Raw genomic sequence first — 20,364 nt, forward strand, 5'->3', positions numbered from 1 at the left:
ACGGAGGAGATAAGAGATAGCTGCCTTGTGTTGCACACTTGTTTTTTCCCAGCCTCTCATTTGGGATGAGGTGAGCGTAAGCAGGGATTAGTTTGTTAAGCTGTGACAGTTCATTAAACTTCTTGGACTTTTTCTCAGTGTTTCCTCTCCAGACACTGCTGATGGCTGAGCCGAGGAGTTTGTGTGTGTGTATGGGGGGACAAGACAGGCAGCGGAAATTTTCATCATTTCAGTTTCCAAGTTGCCGAGTGCCTGCAAGAACTGTTGCCCTTCAGATACTTCTATTTCAAAAAGCCTGTGGAAGTGAAGTTCATTTTTCTTGGCTATTTTTTGCCTTGAAGCAAGCCTCTTTTTTGTTAAAAACTGGTGGCTGAAGCTTAGATGTGTAAAACTTGGTGAAATTAATAGGAGCCATGCCCCGAATCTCCTGCACAGCTTTTAAATCCTCTGACGTGTAAACAAGGAGTCTAGTTTGCAGCTGGCTGTCAAGTCTACCAGAAGAAAACCTAGAAGGTTGAAGGTAAAAGGAGAGGGATGCTCCCAGGGAAGGGAAAGGGAGCAGTGCCCTGTTCCTTGGTTAATGCCTCATTGCATTAATTGCCACACAAAGAGCGGGGTCAGAGCTTGCAGGCACCGTCGGGTGAAGAGTGTCAGGACATGGCAGGGCCGTACCAGGTTGGTATCACCATCACACACCGGTCCCTTTTGGCTTTGAAGCTTGTGTAACCCCATTGTTTGGGCTTTGCAAGGAGACCCCAGCTTGCAGGACTCTCTTGGGCTCTTACAAAGGGTTTGGGTGCCCCGTTGGGTAACAGTGCGTGAGAATGTGCTCCCAGTTTTATTTTTCCCAATGTGAAAAAGTCATCGTTGAGGGGAAATTACTTGCATGGAGAGCTGTGCCACCCCATGGCGGGTTTCACCCCACGCGGAGCACAGAAGGGGCAGCTGAAGGGAAGATGTGTGAGCATCTCTGTGTAGTCACAGAAATCTCATTTGATCCTCAGTGGTGGGAAAGGAAATGGAGCAATAACCCAGGACAGTTTAATAGAGTTTGGGTGAAATACGGTTGTTTTTGTAAGCTGGTCTCTGTGCAGTGAGGGCTCTTTAGCCCGTTTGTTGTGCTTGGCTCTGCTCTGGATGTTGGCACCAGCTGCTCTGCAGGTGCATGTGTCTTTGGCAGGAAGGAGCTGGGATTTGGGGATTCGCCTTGGTTGGGCGGGGGGAGAGGAAAAAAGCAATGAGAGATGATGTTTGTGTCTTGCAACTGAGGAAGGCACACTGGGGAAGGGGAAGGACACAGCCTGGGGTTCAGTCCTGTCTTGGAGAGCCGGCTGGAGGGCAGGGTCCTCTCCCAGTGGCTCCTTCTCCCTTCCCCAGGACAAAGCAGGGGTGGATCTTACAGGCTATGGGGCTGCAGAGCCCAGATGAGCCCACCTCCTGTGAGCAGAAGTTTCCCCCTGAGCTGAGAGCGGCTGAGACCAGGAACAATAGCAAGCATTGCCTAAAATGTCCCCAAAATCAGGAAAATTAGGGCGTGGGGGGCCATTTCTGGAGCTGAGACCATAGGGGTGCAGAGAGAAGACATTTTTCATATTATTTTCACCACCAACTGTGCTCCCTCCTTCCTGCCTTGTGCTGTGGCAGTGGGTCCTGGGGGGAACCCAAACCCCAGGTGCCCCCGAAGATGCAGTGATGCCGAGTGGTCCCAGCTGTTTCACCCTCCCAGCTGGTGGTGGGGCAGCATTCCCAGGGCCGCTGGTCCCCATGGCCCTCGGATGTGGTTTGTGGGGGGGAGTCAGTGCTCTGAGCACCCCTGTGCTTGCCCATCCCTGCCCACTTTTGGAAAACAGGGACTGGTGGGAGCAGACTGGGAGCCCCTGCAGCCCCCAGGCAGGGGCTGTTTGGTCCAGCAGGCAGGGGAAGGGAAGAAGCTGATGTTTCTCCTAGTGAAGCCCTGCGGTCGAGCCAGAAGCAGCAGACCTCCACACGCTGGCATGGGCCCAAGACGTCTTTGCTTCCTGCCACCCTTTCAAATTAAGCAAACGATTCATTTTATTTCTTTAATTTTCCAAATGGAAGTGAATTGGCCGCACTGTCAGGTGCCTGATTGACGTTCCAGAGAGGATGGGAGCCAAGGGGGCGGGGCGGGGGGCTCACCACTCCGTGCCTGCCACCTCCCTCCCGACAGCGCCAGCGGGCACCCAGCCCTGCCACTTGGGGCACAGGGTCCACTTTGTCCTCCTAGGAACAAGTGGGAGATGCCCAGGTTTCATACAATGGGTAAAATGATTGTAACGCTGAGCTCCTGCGAGGTCCTTTTGGGGCAGAGAAGTGAGCCATGGCACCCCCAGTCCCCCCTGTTGACTCCTGGCGTTCTGTGTTTTATGACTGTGGCTTTTCCTCTTGCTTTTATTATGCTTTGCAGAGCCTTTCTCATTCATCTGCTTAGTCCCCTGCTTGCCTCAAGGGGACACTATCAATAAATGACACCAGCTACACTGGTGAAGAGGACCAAGTCCTCCCTTACAAGGAGGTTTCGGGGTGGGATGGTCTCACAGGGGACCAATGGGGACAGCCATGCACCCTGCCCAGCCCAGCACCACCACTGTGCACCCTTGCTGCGGGGCCAGGCACCCATCTGGGTGCATCCATCTGTATCCCTAAACCCTTCTGGCTCTGCTCACGGGTGCAAGGCTATCCGCACAGCTGACTGCAGCTCTCCTTGCAGTGAAATAAGTGCTGGGAGATGGCAAGGGGAAGATTATCCCCACTACATGGCAGTGATTATCAAATCTATACGCTGCATTGGTGAAATGAATGGCAGCCGGTGGCTCGCTGCCGGAGTGTGTGGCGTGTAATTAAACCTAGCTCCCCAATCTCTGTTAAATCTCAAAGATCCCTTCCTAATCTCTGGCACCGCAGTCTCTCTTGTGGCTTTTTCCCCCTGCTGCCGTTTTTCTCAGCGCTGTCTTTCCCCTCGGCTGCCCTCCTCTGTCTCCTGGTGAGTGGCAGTGGGCTAGTAATCACCAACCTGAGCTGGGCTTGGGCACTGGAAATGCAAAACCTCAGGGTTTGCAGGCACTGTCGACTGTCCTGCAGCTGAATCCCGCTCACGGTGGTACTGCACGCCCAGGGCTTTTCCACCCTCCCTCCATCTCCCCCTTGGCTTTTCCGCAGGGTCCCTGGGAGGGTCTGGGGGACACAGCAGCCCTGGCTGAGCTTGTAAACCTGAGCCGCTCTGCTGGGGAATGAGAGAAGCGTGGTTGTGTCATGGTGATGATCCCAGCCTGGGTATTAAAAACAGCAGCTTAATTGGCTTTTTGAGGGGGGGGAAAGCAATTCTTATACTCACCTCACCTGCTCTCAGGAAAGAAAGTTCCCCTCAGTTGCAAACACACCGTGTCCCTGGGACCTGTGCTGCCGTTCCTGTTCCTCTGCTTGGCAAAAGTGTTCAATAACACCCAGGCTGTTTGTGGCGACGGGGAAACTGAGGCACAGCATGCTAATGCGATGCATTCAGGGCTGCTCAGCCTGTGTTCCAGGCCAGCAGAACTCCCAGCAGGGCAGGGACAGACCATGGGACAGGGGAGCCCACGGCATCCCTGTGCCAGCTACTTGGGGCGATGGGGTGCTACCAGCCACCCCCCCTCTCTCTGCAGCGTGCTCCTGTCTCAGCAGCCAGGGATCAGCTCTGCAAGGGCTACAAGCCCAAAAAACCGAGTTTTTCCTCTCCCCAATGCCATGCCTATGGACGGCACCACCCTCCTGACTTTAGAGCAAAACCATCAGCAGTTTGGAAGAGGATGGGCAAAACAGGAGCTGTCTGTGAGCTGTATGGCAGCTGGAGGGATGCAGATAAAAGCTCTGCTGTCTACCACTGAGATAAATTTCATCTCTGGCTAATTCAGGGGTAGAAAAGGAACTCGGCAGCTGGGTTTTGTAATTTTGCGCGGGCGAGGTTTTTCTGGGAGACGCTGGAGATGGCTCATTTTTACGTGGGCATTAGGGATGTGACAGCTTAATTGCAGACACTTCTCTAGAAGGGGAGCAGGAATCAATAGGTGTTGAGTAAGGCACTCGTTTTAAGATAAAGTCTATTTGTTAAATTATAATCATTTGTCTCCTTGCAGTCTTGAAAGCAGTTAATTGCAAGCAACCCAGAGGGGTGGGATGCTCTGCCCCAGCTTGAAGCCCAAACACTGGCCGTGCCCTTCGGATGCCCGGGATGGAGATGGCTGGCGGTGCTGCCGGCTAGCGGTGCTGCCGCCACAATTCAGGTGGGAGGGACCCGAGCTCTGGGAGAGGCTGAAGGTTATGAATTCGAGCCGGTAAGCGTGTCCTGTAATCCCTTTTCTGGCTCGGAGGAGCATCAGCCTCTTCAATTACCAGGGCACGGAGGGCTGTGGGGTATGCGTTTCCCAAAGGCCAGCAGGGAGAGCAGCCAAAAATACTCGGCTTATTTGGGCGCTGTGGGGACTTGCCTTACAAGGCTGGAGAGTAGTTTGTTAAACAAAAAAAAAAGCAACCGACCCCGGGACCAGAGGGTGAGTTTTGCACACTGGGGTGGTGGGAAGGCCTCCGTGGGCTCTGCCCCAGATGTGCGTGCACAAACCTCTCTGCTCTCATCCTGGCCCTGCTGGGACGTGTCTCTCTTGGAGCTGATGCTGTTAAGCCTTTGCTCCCCAGGGCCTTGGGCTGACATGGTCTGAGCTTATAGGTGCGTTGCAAACAGGAGAAGCTTCAGGGGGCCGCTGCTGCTCCTGGATGGGTTTGGTGAGGGGGCTTTGGTGCTGCATGGTTGGACAGACTATTTTCCCCGGCTGGTGGATGTTGCAGACTTGCTGTGTGCTCACGGCAGCGCCTGGCTCCACAGCTCTTTGGGCCATTTTGGTAGGCAGTGGATCTGGCGGGCCATCCTGCTCACCCATGCACGAAGCTGCCATAGGAGGATGGGACAGCTGGGGGTGATGGGGAACATCCGCAGGAACTGTGTCCACCACGCCTGTACAAGCCCCACACCAGCAATACCTCCATGTGCATGTATTTTTGCAGGAAATAGGAAGGTCTGCGCCAGTGCTGCATGTTTTCTACTCAACACTTTGCTGAGGGCATCCTTTATTTTTCTGTTTGTTCCCTCTGCCTTCTATGGCCCTTCCTGCACTCCCCAGCTGTGTGAGCACAACCTGCTGCCAGCCGGTGAGACCTGCCCGATGCTGCACATCCTCCTGGGCTGGGAGACTTCCCTGGGCTGCCTCCTTCCCTGCCTGGCTATGCCCTACCCAGCTCCTTGTAGATGCATTCACACGGCCATCCTTGGCACCAGTACCCGAAAGCGGTAAAGGGCTGGAGAGAACAGTGTTGAGATAAGGAAATTAGGCAGCAGTGGCTCTTTATGGAGCAAGGGGTGGGATATTTTCTCCGTCTGTCGCTTGCGATATCTGCTGTATTACGATCCCATGGACAGTGTTTGGAGCTTCCTCTAGGGTTCTTAGAAGGAGCACGCAGACCTGATTTAGTGCCTTGCTATGGGGTCCATGCTGTGGTGATCCAGTTAGGGGGCGGGAGCAGGCGGGCCCTGGATTCCCCTCCATCTCCAAAACTGGGCTCAAAACTCCATGGAAAAAAGCCCATGGCCGGTCTGTCCTGTGGCTCAGCCCTTCAGCACTGCACGGGGCAAGGGTCTTATGACCGTGGAGCATGGGCAAGCAGTGGCCACACTGCAGAACCTGCAGAAGGGGCAGGTTGCCTTTCTCCTGGGAGGTGATGGGTGCAAGGGAGGAGGTAGAGAGTCCTAGTCCACGCAGCCACACCAGCATCCCTTCCCCAGCACCCTGGAGATGGCTGGGAAGCTCTCCAGGGAGGGCAGTATGCAGGGAGGATGGGAGAAGAGTTGCTCAAACCTCCTCTTGGTCGATAGGGAGCAAGGGTCTCCTCTCTGCAGGGAGCTCAAGGTGGTTTCCTTTGCAGGCCAGCTAGCCAGCGGGCTACGTCCCCAGGCTTTTAGCCTCCTGCACAGGCTGCACCGTGCTCCCTGTCTGCCTTCATCTTTCACTTACCCACCCAAGCACTGGCCCCTGGATGTGGTGCTTGAGGCTTGAAGTCTGCCTCCGCCAGCGGCTGGGCTTTGGGAACTGGTGCTGGAGGCAGCAGGATCAGGCCTTCCCACTCCCGTGGTCTCTGTAACCAACAGCGATTCTGGCGAGAAGGGTTCAGACACTATTCCCTGACCTGGAAGCAGCATCCAGCCCTGCCTTGGGGCAGGCAGCTCCGGCACAGCCGAGTGCAGAGCAAGGTGGGCCCGGGATGCATGCTGGGGTCCAGGGTGTTTGCACGCAGGTCCTGCCAGGGCACCCAGCAAAGTCCTTCGCATGTGGGCTGGATGTGGCGACATGCACTGGGCTTTGTGTTTGCACATGCAAACAGACACACGTGTTCATATGTGCACGTGCTCGGAGCGATGGGGAGGATGCCCACACCTTGCATGCCCAGGGTGAGGAGGCAGCTGTCTCTCCTCACAGCCTCCTCGGGGGGACAGAGGTGCACACGTGACAGCTCCGTGCCTTGCACGCCGTCCACGTTGATCTCATGTGCTGAGATTCTCGCAGGCACCCAAAGGAGTCATCGAGCTGTGCGCTGATCACTGCGTGCTGCCAAAATCCTCTGGAATCTGCTCCCCTGCGTCGCCCCTTCCCAGGTCAGCGTCGGGCTTCGCGGCAGCAGGTGCTGAAACCCGTCCCCCCTCACGACCTGCCTCCCTTGCTTTTCCAGCACATTTTCTGGAGGTCAATCGTCCCCTCCCCACCACTGGATTGCTTTCCTGCCCCTTCCCACCTGCTCCATCCACCCAGCAACTTTTTTGGAGCTGAAGAGCAGCTATGGGGGGGAGGGGAGGTCTCGGAGGGGGGAACATGAGTCCAAAGGAGACATAAATCCTATCCTGGCTGGGGCTGAAATCTTGGAAACACCGTGCTCCGATCCAGCGGCTCTCGAAGAACCAGAGCCGAACATGGCACTAGCTATTTCTGTCCACTGGCAGCTATTCCTGGCCCCGACCCCAAGGTCGGCCCTTTTTCCTTGCCTCCTTCCCTGCGCACTTGGGTGAGCTCGGTGCGGTGAGCACGCTCAGCGAGCTATAAATAACGGCAGCCATGGGCGGCCTCCGGGAAGGGCACCGAGGGGAAAGCATCGCCAGCTCTGCGGGCAGCCAGGATCCTCTGCCCCAGCCCAGCCGAGCGCGATGTGGGGCCACCTTGACCCCGGGGCCAGCGGGATGCTGCAGAGCCATCCTTGTGCTTTTTCCATGGGGGTTTGAGTTCCAGAGGCCCGTTCTTCCCTGCAAGCAGCCAACGGGGCTTTCAAGCTGAGCGATTGCTTGGGGATGGATTTATTTTTTTAATATCCCTTGTGAGCAGCTCAAGCTGGACTTGCTTGCTTTTCCTCCAGATCTGTCTTTTCCTCTGGGGAGGGTTGAGCAACACGATGGATGTGGCAGAGGGAACGTCCAAGGCAGAGGCAGCTCCGCTGGAGCCTGCCTGCAGACACAGCCTGAACTTTCCTGAGCTCTTTTCTCCTCCTTTCTCATTCCCTTTTCCTTCTCCATGCCTTTGCTTTCTTCCCACTATCCTTCCCCCTTTCTTGTGCTTTCGCCTTCCCTCTCCCTCAGTTCCCCTCTGTGCTTTTCATCCCTCCGTCTTTCGCTCCATCACTCCCCCGCTCTCCCATGCCCTCCCCTCCCTACTCCCACTATTTTTGCCCTCCTCCTGCCCCATCCCCTTTCTCTCCTCAGTGCTCCCCCTGGCCCCTCTCTGCAGCAGGTTACCATTTTGCTCTGCAAACACCAGCTGCCTTGTTTTTCTTGTGGTGCAGCAAATGTTTCCACAGCGCTGTGGAGATCGACGGAGCCACCAAACAAAAGAACCTTTTTATTTTAGCAACGGGGTGGAGACCAACTGCACTGCTGGCCTGAGAGGTCAGCACTCAGGTGGCTCTCATGCCTGTATACAGCCACCTTGCCGACGTGAGCACCCTTGCTGATGTGAACACCGGCCCCCCATTCCTGGCCGGAGAGTGCAGGAGGAAGCCCAGCGGTCAGAGAGTCACTCTGGGTTTATTTGGAAGCACACAGCTTGTTTTCGTTTGTTCCCCCCGCCTCCCACCTCTGCTGCTGCAAAACTGGTGTAATTGGAGCAGGAAATTAAACATTTGAAGCGTTAATGTGATAATCTGCTGGTTTAGGCTCTGCAAGGGGGCGGGCGGGGAGCTGGGACCTGAGCGTGCTGCTGCTGCCCGGTGTGCCAGGAGGGAGAGGGGACACGGCGCTGGCAGGGTACCCCCAGCGCGTCCCACCCTCTTCCCCAGCTGGGGAAACCACAGAGAGAGCTCTCCTTCAGCTCGCTCTGGCCTCAGGAGGTCTTTAGGCTCATGGTTAGGATTTTGTTTTTCCTTTGGTCCTGATAGCTGCGTCTCATTGCCTGTGCTGGTGGGATGAGGACTAGTGCTGGTGTATGGCTGCACCCATCACCTGCGATGAGTTCCTCAGTGCTTTGCTGATGCTGCTAGGGCACGAACTAGCCAGCGACCCGAGCATCTCCCCATCCCCAAGGCCACGGTTTGGGAGCATTGAAGCTGAAGAAGAAAAACCCAAAAAGCTGTAAGCTTTCAGCAATGCAAAAAGGTCCCAGGAAACCAGCCCTTGTGTCCCTGGGGCAATAAACCCTGGGTGTAAAACACAATGAGGGAGTTCAGGCTGCGTGCCAGGAGAGCTGATCCTCATGGGAAGGGTGGGTGGATGTCCAAACTGACTGCCAGGGAGATAGATTGGAGTATCCATCTCTGGAGGTACTGAAGAGCTGAGCAGACCCCCACCAGGATGGCTGCACCAGGATGGTCCCGGGTGTGGTGGAGGGTGCATTGCTCTGGGTGGGTTTGGGCACTGGGCATGCAATGGAGATTGGGTGTCCTGATGCCTTCCCTGGGCTCCTCAGTGGTCTATAAAGATGGCTGGCACGAACATATTATGTTTTTTTAATTCCTTTTTTATGTCAGGCTTGGATTGTCTAATAGACGCTTGCATTGTAATTTTTTACTTTAATAGGAATCATTTGTAGAGAGATCTGCTGAGCTCAGCATCCCGGCTGGAGCTTTTGCATTATCGAGAGTTGCTGTCTTTGCAGATGGATGAGTTTCAAGGATTTCTAAATACACAGGCCTATCTGTCTAAACAAAAGTTCAAATGCTGTGCAGTTCACTGGTTTGGAGCAAATGTCAGACGCAGGACTGGGCTGTCACCGCTGAACAAACCTCTGTCCCATTTTCTCCTGCACTTTCCACAAAATCCTGCATGGATTTGGTGTGATCAGCCCATTTCTGTTTATGGGGTGAAAAACCAGCATGGAGCAGAGCTGTGGGGTTTTTTGCTCTGCTTGGTGTTATAAGGATGTTGGAGGGAGGAACAGTGCCATAAATGTTATGAAACCCTTCCCTTTCCAAAAAGCCTTTCAGGGAGGAGACTCGACCTTTCCTGAGGAGCATCAGTCTCCATTGGCCTGAGGTGCTGGCAGAGTTGATGCATTTTCCCAAGGATCTTGGATGAAGGTGAAGGTTGTCCAACGTGTCCCCTTCTCCAGGAGCAGGACTGGACATTCTCTCCATCACCCCCATGGATGCTTGTCCCACTTTTTTCCTAAGTAATACCCCAAACAAGGGCTCTGGAGCCACTGGCCACAGAAGTGGGGTGAGCTCCTGGTGTGTCTCAGGGGTTTTAATGTGCTGCACCCTCTCTGAAAAAACAAGGCAGTTGTTTGCAAACAGGGATGTCACCAGGAGATGCCTTGGGGTAGTGTTTAACTCCTGGCCTGACCCGATACCTGTCTCCCTTTGCTGCGGCTCTGAGGGCAGGAAAATGGGAGTGCCTTCCCCAGTGATGCCTGGGATAAAAACGCCCCCAGTGATATTTGTAGCTGAATGGTGAGATGATACCTTGGCAGGGGCTCATATGCACAGCTGCCCATGTCAGCATGGACATATTTGAAGCCTCCAATGCTAGATACCATCTCCAGATAGTTTTTGGTGCCAATGGGCATGTCTGTGTGCATCCTCCACTGCTGCTTTGCTTGGTCTAGGTTGCTGATGAGCCGGTGCAGGGAGAGGATCCTCTCTGGGTATGGACCCCACACGGGAAGGCTTTGTGGGACGGAGATAGCAGCCTGGCGTGGGAGATAGGAGACCTTTTTCCCTGACACCTGCATATGGTGCGACTTCGGCATGGCCTCTCGCGTCCGGTGATTTTTGTGTGTTTTCCGAGGTGTTTTGTGTTCGCTCCTTGGCCAGTGCTGGGAGGACTGGATTGGAAAGGAAAGGAATTTTCATACTTCATCTTTTTCTCGCCGGGGCCTGAAACGTGAGTGCCTCCGAGGCGTTGCCGAATGAGGTGGTAATGTGTTCATCAGCTGGGAAATCACCGGACCTTGGAAAAACAGGGAGGGGAGAAATGGAGAGACGTGCGAGGATTTGTGTCCGCCCGTCCACCCCTGGGCAACCGTGGTTTCAGGATGCAGCTGGTGGATGCAGGGAGTGCGGTGTTGAGGAGCATCCCAATGGTGTTGGGGAAGGTGGGGGCTCTGCCTCAGTTTCTCCTCTTTGAGCAGCAGCTGCCCTGGCGATCCATATGAACGTCACGTTCATAGTGATGTGCAGGAAGCGGTGGTCCTCATCAAGGGTTGAGGGAGACATGCAAACAGAGAGAATCCAAGTCAATAAATACCTAAAATAGCCCTGAAAGGCACAGGGTGAGAGCCTGCCCGCTGCCGGGCATGGGTTGACCCTTGGCTCTGCCCAGCCTGAAGCAACCTCCTGCGGGGAACAGGTTGCGTTTTCCTGGCTGGATGCAGGTTTTGTCCATAAGACCTCATGCTGGCTGTGGTGGCGTTTCTGTCGACCTTGGTGCTCTTTTCCCTGGCGCAGCCCTTCCTTCATCCACCACTCGCCAGTGCCACCACACACCTATGAGTCTTCTCAGAAATCAAAGCATTTGATTTGTGCTCTTAACTCTTCCTGGTCGTGGGTCTGCGGGATGCTCGGAGGTGGCACAGCCCAGGAGTTGGCTGTGCACCGGGCTCTATGGTGCATAAATAAAGCAGCTTAAAGTCTCCTTTTTGGTTTTGTGGACTCTTGTTCTGCCCTTGCCGTATTTGAGGAGCGTTTGCCAGCTGTCTTTCGTTGATCCCTGCACCTCCTTCCTCTTCCTGTTTATCTGCCTTCTTTGTAAATTAAAGTCTCAGACTTCTCAATCTCGCACTCTGCTCTTTCTCTGCATCTCATCGCTTCTATTGCCCATCTCTGAATAGAAACCTTTTTCCTCTTTTTTTACACAGGATATCCAGGATTGATTGGAGCATTCCAGGTCAGAGCGTGCCGTTGATTTATGCCGTCATGTATTTTATAATCCCAGGTCTTTATACATCACCTAACATTTTGTTTGCCATTTTAGCCATGGCTGCAGAGTGAAGACTGACATCACTTTGCTGGCTGTTTTCAGCTAATTTAGGCTGCAGCAATGTGTGTGATTAGTTCAAAATCTCCCTTGCAGCGTGCGGTGCCTTGTATTTATCACCATGCCGGTCTTCCTCACTGCCTGGCGCTGCTGTTCGCTTTGAAGGTCTCCTCTATCCATCATATTCTTGATTAGTCTAAATAATATTGTCATCTGCCAGTTTTTCCTCCTTGTTGCTCAGCCCTCTTCAAAGCATTAATAAATAGATTATAGCGCGCTAAGCCTGGTCCAAAACATTGAGAGCTGGCAATGCTGCGCTTGGGCTGAGCTGCTTTGGCTGCTTAATAAATTCAGGGTCTGAGATGTGAATAAGGTAATAGCGAAATGAGGCAGAGAAAATACCATTGGTTTTATTACAAATAAAAGTGTTTCTATTTTCTGAAATGCCTATGACTCTACCCCATTCACTTTATGAATGGTTAATACCGGTCTGAGTAACCAAATATGCTCTTAGTGTTAATACTTTGAAATGCAACCATTGTGCATTTAAATGTCAAGGGGCTTTTTAGGGAAATAGTCAGGACTTTGGTTTCATGGGAATAGCACAGTTTAATATGAAAAAAGTGTAGAGTATTATTGATGTGCGATATGGTAAAATTATGTATGTGGACATATGCTTGCAGTTAGATCAATAGATGTTATTAATGTGTAAAGATATCATTTTTATGTTTTTTTTTTCCAAAGGGTTTTGTGGTTAGCTTATATTTTGAGCTTATTGATGAAAGAATAGTATTTATTTTGAAAAGTCAATGATTCAAATCAGGGCAATTTTTTTAATGGGCTGTAACTTTTAAGCAGTGTAATAAATTTTCTTTGTCATTTACAGAAGTATTTCCCTTTGTGTTCTAGATGAACGTGGCAGTCTTCAGGTCAATGGCTCTGGTTTTCCCTAAGGTGAATTCTGGAGGTGCTGAGCTGGCCTCTTCCTGGTGGGAGTAGCTTGCAACTAAAATGCCTTTAAAATTTGCATTATTTGGGAAAGGAAGCAAGGGAAGAGTGATCACAGCCGTGTTCACAATTTTTCTATGTATTGCCCAAATTGAAATAAATATCATTCTTAAAGAGCATAGGAAACGTGGCAGAAATAGCACGTCTGTGCTCTGGTTTGCAGCCTCCTGGCTTCTTGCAAGCAGCTGCTGCTCTGGCGGCTGCATCAGTGTCAGCAGACCTGTGCCTCTTGAAGGTCTCTTCCCTTCTGCAGTCAGGATGGGTTTTTTGCTCATACAATATGCCCTGGCAGTGACTTCTGGTGGGTTTTGCTGCGTGAAGGCACTATGAGAGTTGCATCTTGTGCTTGCTTTAACCGACTGGTTGATGGTTGTATCAGGCAGTCTGCAATTGCTGTGGTGGGTGGAGGAGCAGCCAGTTGCTCCTTCTTTGCTTCCCTGGCTTTTTTTGTTTGTTTTGCTTACAACTTCACTATGGAGAGGCTGGGAAGTGCACTGCAGCTTGCCTGCTCCCAAAAAACTCTGCACAACCTACTTTGAAACACTGTCTGGGAAATGGGAGGAGAGCACCCACCTTTGGGGAGGTGCCCTCTGGGTGCATTGCCCCCTCTGCCAGCTCCAGCTTTCCTCTCGGCTGAGGCAAGCCGAGCTCTTCATGACCCTGAGCAAGAACTGCTCAGCAATGGGAGAGGTGCTTGGTTGGCTTTATTTGTGTCTTTGCACCAGTGGGACCAACCTTCTGTTCTGACTTTGAATTCAGCTTGCATCCCCACTCTCCAGAGTCCCACCTCACCCTGGAGCTGTCGGGAATTTTTGTTCCTCCAAAACCTTCATTTCCACTCTTAGAAGGTGATGGTAGCTCTCTTCTGCTCTTATTTTGCTCAGTAAATAGGATGAAAACAGATGAGGTCACTGGTGTCTATACAGGCAGATTTGGCCTCCATTTTCTGTTTACTAGGACTGCATTAGTTATGAATAATGGCGCGTCAAACTACTCGCTCCAAGCAATTTATTCATGGGATTTGGCCCCGCTTGCTGCCTGAGAGTTGCCTGCCAACAGGATCTGATTTTTAAAATACACTTACAAACACGCAGCCGTTTGCCCGATCTGTTTGCAAACATATCTGGGCCTCTGGGTGCTGAGCAGATGCTCAGCCCTGGTGTCGGGGCTCCAAAAGTCACTTTCTGGGATTTTGGTCCATGGACAGGCAACGACGATGTCCTCTTTCAAGCAATTAAAAGAGATGGAAGACAAGAAGTCATAAGAGGTTTTAAATAGTTTTCCCTCTCTTTTTGCCCCGGGGGACATCATTATGTGAAGCTGGAGGCACACACGCAATCCTGAACCTTTGAGACAGGATTCCCTCCCCGACCCAGGAGAGACGGCAAGAATTTCTAGCTCGTTTCTTGCCGTCTGGCAAATTTTATGTCTAATTTTTTGCTCTGTCACCTCCCCACAGAATAACTGTTGATTTATATAGCAGCCGAGTCCAAAACAAATGCTTTGTCTGGATACCTGTATTCTCTCCAAGAAAGGGTCTTGCTCCCCAAAATTGTATAAAAAAGCCAAAACCAAAAAGAAACCCCCAGTTGCTGTGATGTTGGTGGAGAAGGGAACACGATAGCCCACATGTGATGGGAGGCAACCACAGGTCAGCTCTGCTCACCCACCGCCAGTACAATGTGCACCATGCACTGCTGTTTTCCAGGGTATTGCCCGTTTGATTGATTGCTTAATTTGCGCGCTTGTGCGATAGCGGCTGTAATGTGATGGCTCTTTAGTCGTGCTGGAGTGAAGGATTTTATTCTTGCGAGACAGTTCAGGCTCCGAGATGCTTCCCGAGAATGCCTGGGCTGATGTTCCCATGGGCCATATTTGGAAATCCCAACTGTTTCTGCTTGGCCAAAAGCACCAGTTGATTTTAAGGGACATTTTGTTTGTGTTACTGTGCGAGTTTCTGGCCCCGATGGGCTTGAAGGGGGGGGACGGGGAAAGATTCCCAGCTCACAAGACATTTGTGCTAATTAAACAGCAGGGGATTTACTTCTCTTCAACATGGGTTTGGTTTTTAGGCTTCTGTCAGGCTTTTTGTGCACAGATTTCCACAGACCTTGTTAACATGGGTGGTGGATATGACACAAGGTTGGGCAGATTTTTCCTCTCAAGGTTGGTGGGATGCAGACCAAAGATGATGGATATATTCCAACCACTCGGCTCCATTGCCTGAAGTTCCAGATCCCCTTCATCACCTGTCCAGAAAGGAGGTTCCTCAATTTATTAAGGGGTGATTTATGCCAGGAGCCTGTCCTAGGTCCCTTGCCTTGCTGCCTCTCTCTCTGGTTATGGAGGGAGTTTGGGAAAAACACATCCTGGCTGAGACACTGGGAAGCGTGCACACCCTCCACAGGGTACCACACCACAAATAGAAGTCCTATTATTTTTTGGCCTTTTCTAGCCTTTTAGGCAGGGAGAAGCAGACCAGGCAACATTGAACTTTCTTTCCCCTTCATGCCCATGGTGCAATCTTAGAGCGTTCGCCCTCCCCACCTGGGAAGGCTGTAAATCTTCCCTCTTCCTTGAAGTTTATTTTCATAGAATCACAGAATAGTTTGGGTTGGAAGGGACCTTTAAAGGTCGCCTGGTCCACCCTGCCAGCAATGAGCATGGATATCTTCAACTCGATGGGGTTGCTCAGAGCCCCGTCCCACCCGACCTTGAATGTTTCCGGGGGTGGGGCATCGACCACCTTGGGGGGGGGGGGGGGGCGGGCAACGTGTGCCGGTGCTTTGCCAGCCTCATGGTAAAACGTGTCTTCCTTATATCTAGACTAAATCTATTTTTTTTTTAAGTTTAAAACTATGACTCCTTGTCCTATCGCAACAAGCCCCCAGAAAAATTTATCCTGATCTTTGTTTCAAGCCCCTTCAGGTACTGGAAGGCCACAATAAGGTCTCCCTGGAGCCTTCTCTTCTCCAGGCTGAACAATCCCAACTCTCTCAGCCTGTCCTCCAAGCCCTCTGATCATCTTCATGGCCCTCCTCTGGACCCGCTCCAACAGCTCCATGTCTTCCTTGTACTGAGGGCTCTGGAGCTGGACACACTACTCCAGATGGGCCAATTTTGAGTGATTTGTCCACAAAAGCCATAAATTCTGGAGCTGTCAGCAAACTTGGGAACCTGTCTTCATCCCAGGGAAGTGAAGCAGTCCCTGGAAAGCCACCGATGGACTGGTGTTTGGCAGATAACCTCTCCTTAAAGCCTGCTGCCAGGGGAGCAGGCTGGATGCCACAGCAGAAACCCTGCACAAGTTCTCCTTGCACCGGGGGCTCATCCTGCCCACCTCGGGCTCTCCTCCCACTGAAAACCAGCAGCTCTGCTGAAGGGCGGCTCCAATTTCCAACACCGATCGCAACACACCAGGTGTGGACTGAGAGGTCACGGGGAGCCCAGCCATGCCCCGCTCCCCCCATGCCTCTGCCGTTTTGCTCCATTAATCTTCCTAGGTTTTGGTTTTGGCTGTAGGGAAACGTGAGAGGGGTTTTGGAGGGAGCAACATTACAGTCCAGGACCCTCAGGATTGTCATAGATGCCCTGGTGTTGCTCGAGGTGTGGAGGACCGCAGGCGCAGAGCTCCTGCTCCACCCAGTTTGGAATAAGGGGCTAAACCCCGCAGCCCTCGGTAGGGTGAGTGCCCACTGCTTGCTCCAGCAAGGTCTTTGGTTTCAACCACAAATTCTCCTCCTTCATCCAAGAGATTTGCCCTGAAACACCTCCCTTCCAGGGTATCTGCAGGATGTTTTTTCTCCCCCTCCTGTGCAAAATCATGCAGTCAACAAAACCTGTTCCAGCGCTAATCCTCGGCTATGCAGGAGGACTCCTCCAGCCTTGCAGTAGTAGGGGAGAGACAGATGTTCACCAAATAATTAGGGCAGTTGTGCAGTGCCTTCCTGCTCGAAGCCTGCATGCCAGAGCCCCCGAGTAAGTCTCTGTGTGTGTCTGCCTGCATCACTCTGTGCTGTGAGACCTCTTTGGAAAACTAGAGACGACAAGACTTGCTGCTTTAGGAGACACTGTGCTCCCCAGAAAAGTCTGCTCTTGCCCTAGTTCCTGGAGCCATTTCTGCTCCATTATCTATTTAAGCACTGCTGAGACTTTCTGAAGTAATTTTCCTATGGGTTATCCCCCAGAAAAGGCTGGGTTTTTTTTTTTTTCCTTCCAGAGATTTTCCAAAGTTAAGGGTTAAGCTTTGGGACAGAACCAGGTCTTTTCCAATGAGAATAACAGTACTGAATACAAAGGGATGTGATGATTTCGGCACAGGACAGGGAAATACTAACAGTTTCTAGAGGTTTTGTTTCCTAATGATATTTTCGAGCAGTTTTTGGAAGCAGCTAGAAATGGCATAGGGTGATTTTGGTTGAAAATCAGGAGAAAACAAGTCCTGGCTCCCCTTTGACAAAAGACACAACGTTGGGTTGCAAATCCTTTGGAAAAACTGGGCTACCACTGAGCAGGTGGCTTGCTGTCACATTTTTCCACCGTGGTCCTGAGGTCCATCGACAGCTTAATTGTTTCCTAGTAATTGGATAGTGTGGGTGTGATGGCAACTTTAAAAACCCAGGTCATCCACGGAGTGCAGCTGGCGGATGCGCTGCCAGCAGGACTCCTTGCCTTGCCCCTACACCAACTTCTAAGGATATCCATCAGGAGAAGCTGGCAGCCTTGGTGGTCGGAGGTGCCCACCCTGTTAGAAACATTGAACCCTCCTACAAAGACCCTGACAGGTTTCCATGGCTCATTTCCCCCTGGCTGGAAGGGAGTTGAGATGGGGAAAGCTATCTGGGTTTCCCAGGGCAGCAGCATCACCCCCCCGGCATGGGCACCTGCATCCCACCTGGGGTCAAGAGGACTTGCCCAAATTACCCCCACGGCATTCTCCAGCTGCGTCTCCCTCCTGGACTCCTTTTGGTTTCAGGAACTGGTTTGTGGAGCTTCCCCCCTCCCTGGGATGGGTAAGGCAGGGCTGTGCCCGTGGCGGCATGTCGAGGAGCTGATGAGAACTGGCAGCTCATTGCACCTGTGTGAAGGCAGCCTGGCACAGGGAGACCTACATAAGGGCGGGCATGCTCTTTTAACGTGCTCACTGGCAAATTCAGTGTCATCATTTGAAATTCTGGTTTTTATTCAGGCGCAGAAGCGCTGCTTGCTTTCCGTGTGCATGTGGGATGGGGATGACCTGAGAGGTGGCGGGCCACACTCGTCCCCAGCGGTTGTACAAGTTTGCAGGTCAGCGAGTGGGATAGCAACTGGAAAGCCCGACAATGGAGCCAAATCACTTATCCTTCCTCTGTCCTCCTTTGGGCAGCCTTGTAGCTTGCTCAGTATTCACTCTGCAGCATGAACTGACTCTGTACACAGCACCTAGTGCTGTGAGATTAGTCTTTTGGGGTTTTTCTTTGTTTAAAAGAAAACCTTTCAACTAAAAAAAGTAACTTTTGATGCATATCATTGTTCCCCTCTTGCATATGTTCATTTTTGATTCAAACACACTGTTGAAACCTTTCTTCCCTTGCAGAGCAAAATCCCCTGGAAAAGAGCAGAGTCTGCTTGTGTGCATTTATTTTTACCAGATCTTGAAATAATTTGTGACTTAAAAGGAGAGAGGGGGGAAAAAAAAAAAAAAAAAAGCCTGTTCCTGATTGAGGCTGCTGAGCATAACTGTGATAGAACCAAAAATAATAAGGTAACGAGCAGCTCTAACCTTAGCTTAATTAACACATCGTTAAGATCAAGTGCACAGAGAGGTAGCAGCTCTGTGCTGCTGTGCCTGGCGCGCTGCTCTTATGGCTGAACTGGGAGGCTTGGCGACCCAAGAAATGCATTGCAATTTATTTCTTATTTAAGTGTTTGTTCTCTAGCCCCGGTGAATAACCTAAGTAATTTCTCCAGGGGAGACCTGCGACACACTCATAACCATTTTCAGGTATGAGTGGGAAGGAATAAGCAGTGTGAGAAAGGGCGGCGTGCGATGGGGGAAGGTTTGCTCAGAAGGATGCCTGGTACGAGCAGGTCCAGAGCTGGATCCTCAGCTGCTTAGAGCAGTCAGGAAAATGGGAGATGACTGAAAGCTTTTAGTGCCAGAGCTATTTCTTGATGTCTGAGGCAGATCGCTTTCTGATCTCATCTCCCCTTGCACTGAGCTTGGAACCAGAAGGAGAGGTAAATGGGTCAAGATTCCCAGGGGAGCGGTGAGAAGGGCCAAAAAGCAGGCGTCCACAGGGGGAAAACAGTCGATTTGGCAGGTCTGGAGTTCATTGAGAAGTTATTGCTTTGGAAGGCACAGGAATATCTGTTGGGAGTCATAGAAGAGTTATTGGTGTTGGAAGTTATGATGTAGAATTATGGTGGAGGATATAGAGACCCTTATAGAAGCTCAGCAAACCTGTGAATCCATCTATCTAAGCACCCTCAATTCCCACTGAAATCCTCTTGGAACAATAATAATCATTTAACAAAGGAAATGGTTTTTGACCCAGACAACTAAATGCATTTCCGCTTAGTGCTTCCCAGCCCTCGCCTGATGCTCAGCCGTGTGTTGAGGTTGCCTGTTATTTTCCCAGACATCAAAGGCTTTGAAGGAAAAAAATGCAACTTGGGAAAAGTTGATTGTTTGCCATGAAAATCTCCCCTGAAAAGAGCAATCTGAAGAACAATTAGCCAGAGGCATGTGAGCAGATTGCAAAGCAAAAATACAACGTCGAGGCATGGGCGAGGATTCCCCCAGGAAAAGTAGTGCAATGCCCTGCTGGTGCAGGAGCAGTTAAAGAGGACGAGGGCATTGCAGAGAACTAATTGTTTCCTTTCATCAGGTTTCGTTACAGCGGGTATATGGGTATCAGAGGGAGATCTGCACCCGAGTGAGTGCTGGCAGGAGGGAAGGGATAAAACCTGGAGCTTTGCTCTGCCTCTGGTCCTGTCTAATGTAACAAAAGCCGAAAGAGCATCCTGCCCTGGATGGAGGGACTGATCCGGTGTTCCCTCTGTCCTTCAGCTGGGGAGTTGAGGCTCTGATACACTGCCCTTCTTATAACTAAAGGTGATGGCACCCATCTGCCACTGCTGCTGGAGATCTCTAGCCCAGATACCTGCATGAACAATCTAACCTGCTACGAAGCCCTGGCTGGGCGGTGAATGTTTAAAAGTAAATTATAATTTTGGGTCATGAAAGCTGACTTTCCACCTACAAGCCACAAAACCGCTTCCTTGACAATGGAAAAGGATGGAGAAGTAAATGCAATCTCATATGGCCGCACCTGCAGAAGACATCACGAGCAGCTGGGAAGGACCCGAGTCCTCTTGCAATGCTAATGCCATGGGGCCACACACAAGTGCTGAGTTAATTTTGCCGTCACTAGCTTGTTCTTTTATTCTTTTGTGTATTTTGGACCCAAAAGAATGATTGTGCTGAGAAGGGATCAATAGCTCGGCCGAGTGTCCAAGTTATTAACTTACAAACAAGCAGCGCTGGGGCTGGTGGGAGGAGGAAGAATGTCAATTTTCTGTGCAAATGTTATTGCGGGGAACCTTCAAGGAGTGTTTTATTTAGCAAATCAGGGCTATCGGAGACATCTATTCCCTTGCTGGGTGAAGGCGGGAGAATTGGGGAATCGAATTATGTATCTGATAAAGTGTCTCAGGGGGGTAGACGTTCAGGCTGAGGGTCAATCTGAAGGGAGCAGATGGCGTGGGATGTCATGCGTGAGCAGTATTCCTCTCTTTCCCTAGCCATCTACCCATCTAGCTTTGCTCCCACCAGTGAAAAAGGCTCTCTGCTGAGTCCCCTCTCTCCTCGCCCCTTGCTCTTT

The 20,364-nt window shown here is 51.6% G+C and overlaps 1 protein-coding gene across 4 annotated transcripts in view; it reads left to right on the forward strand.

Annotated features, from left to right (window-relative positions):
- The window catches only part of CNTFR (ciliary neurotrophic factor receptor), a 212,140-nt gene that overhangs the window by 79,376 nt on the left and 112,400 nt on the right, over positions 1–20,364 (forward strand). The window contains exon 3 of one of the 4 annotated variants that reach the window (XM_054809879.1): positions 11,373–11,401. The exons of the other annotated variants lie outside the window; for them this stretch is intronic. The gene's annotated coding sequence lies outside the window, so the exon portion shown is untranslated. The remainder of the gene's footprint in view (positions 1–11,372; positions 11,402–20,364) is intronic. 4 annotated transcript variants of the gene reach the window in all.

The sequence above is a fragment of the Grus americana genome, chromosome Z (assembly GCF_028858705.1).
Source record: "Grus americana isolate bGruAme1 chromosome Z, bGruAme1.mat, whole genome shotgun sequence".
NCBI classification, from domain to species: domain Eukaryota; kingdom Metazoa; phylum Chordata; class Aves; order Gruiformes; family Gruidae; genus Grus; species Grus americana.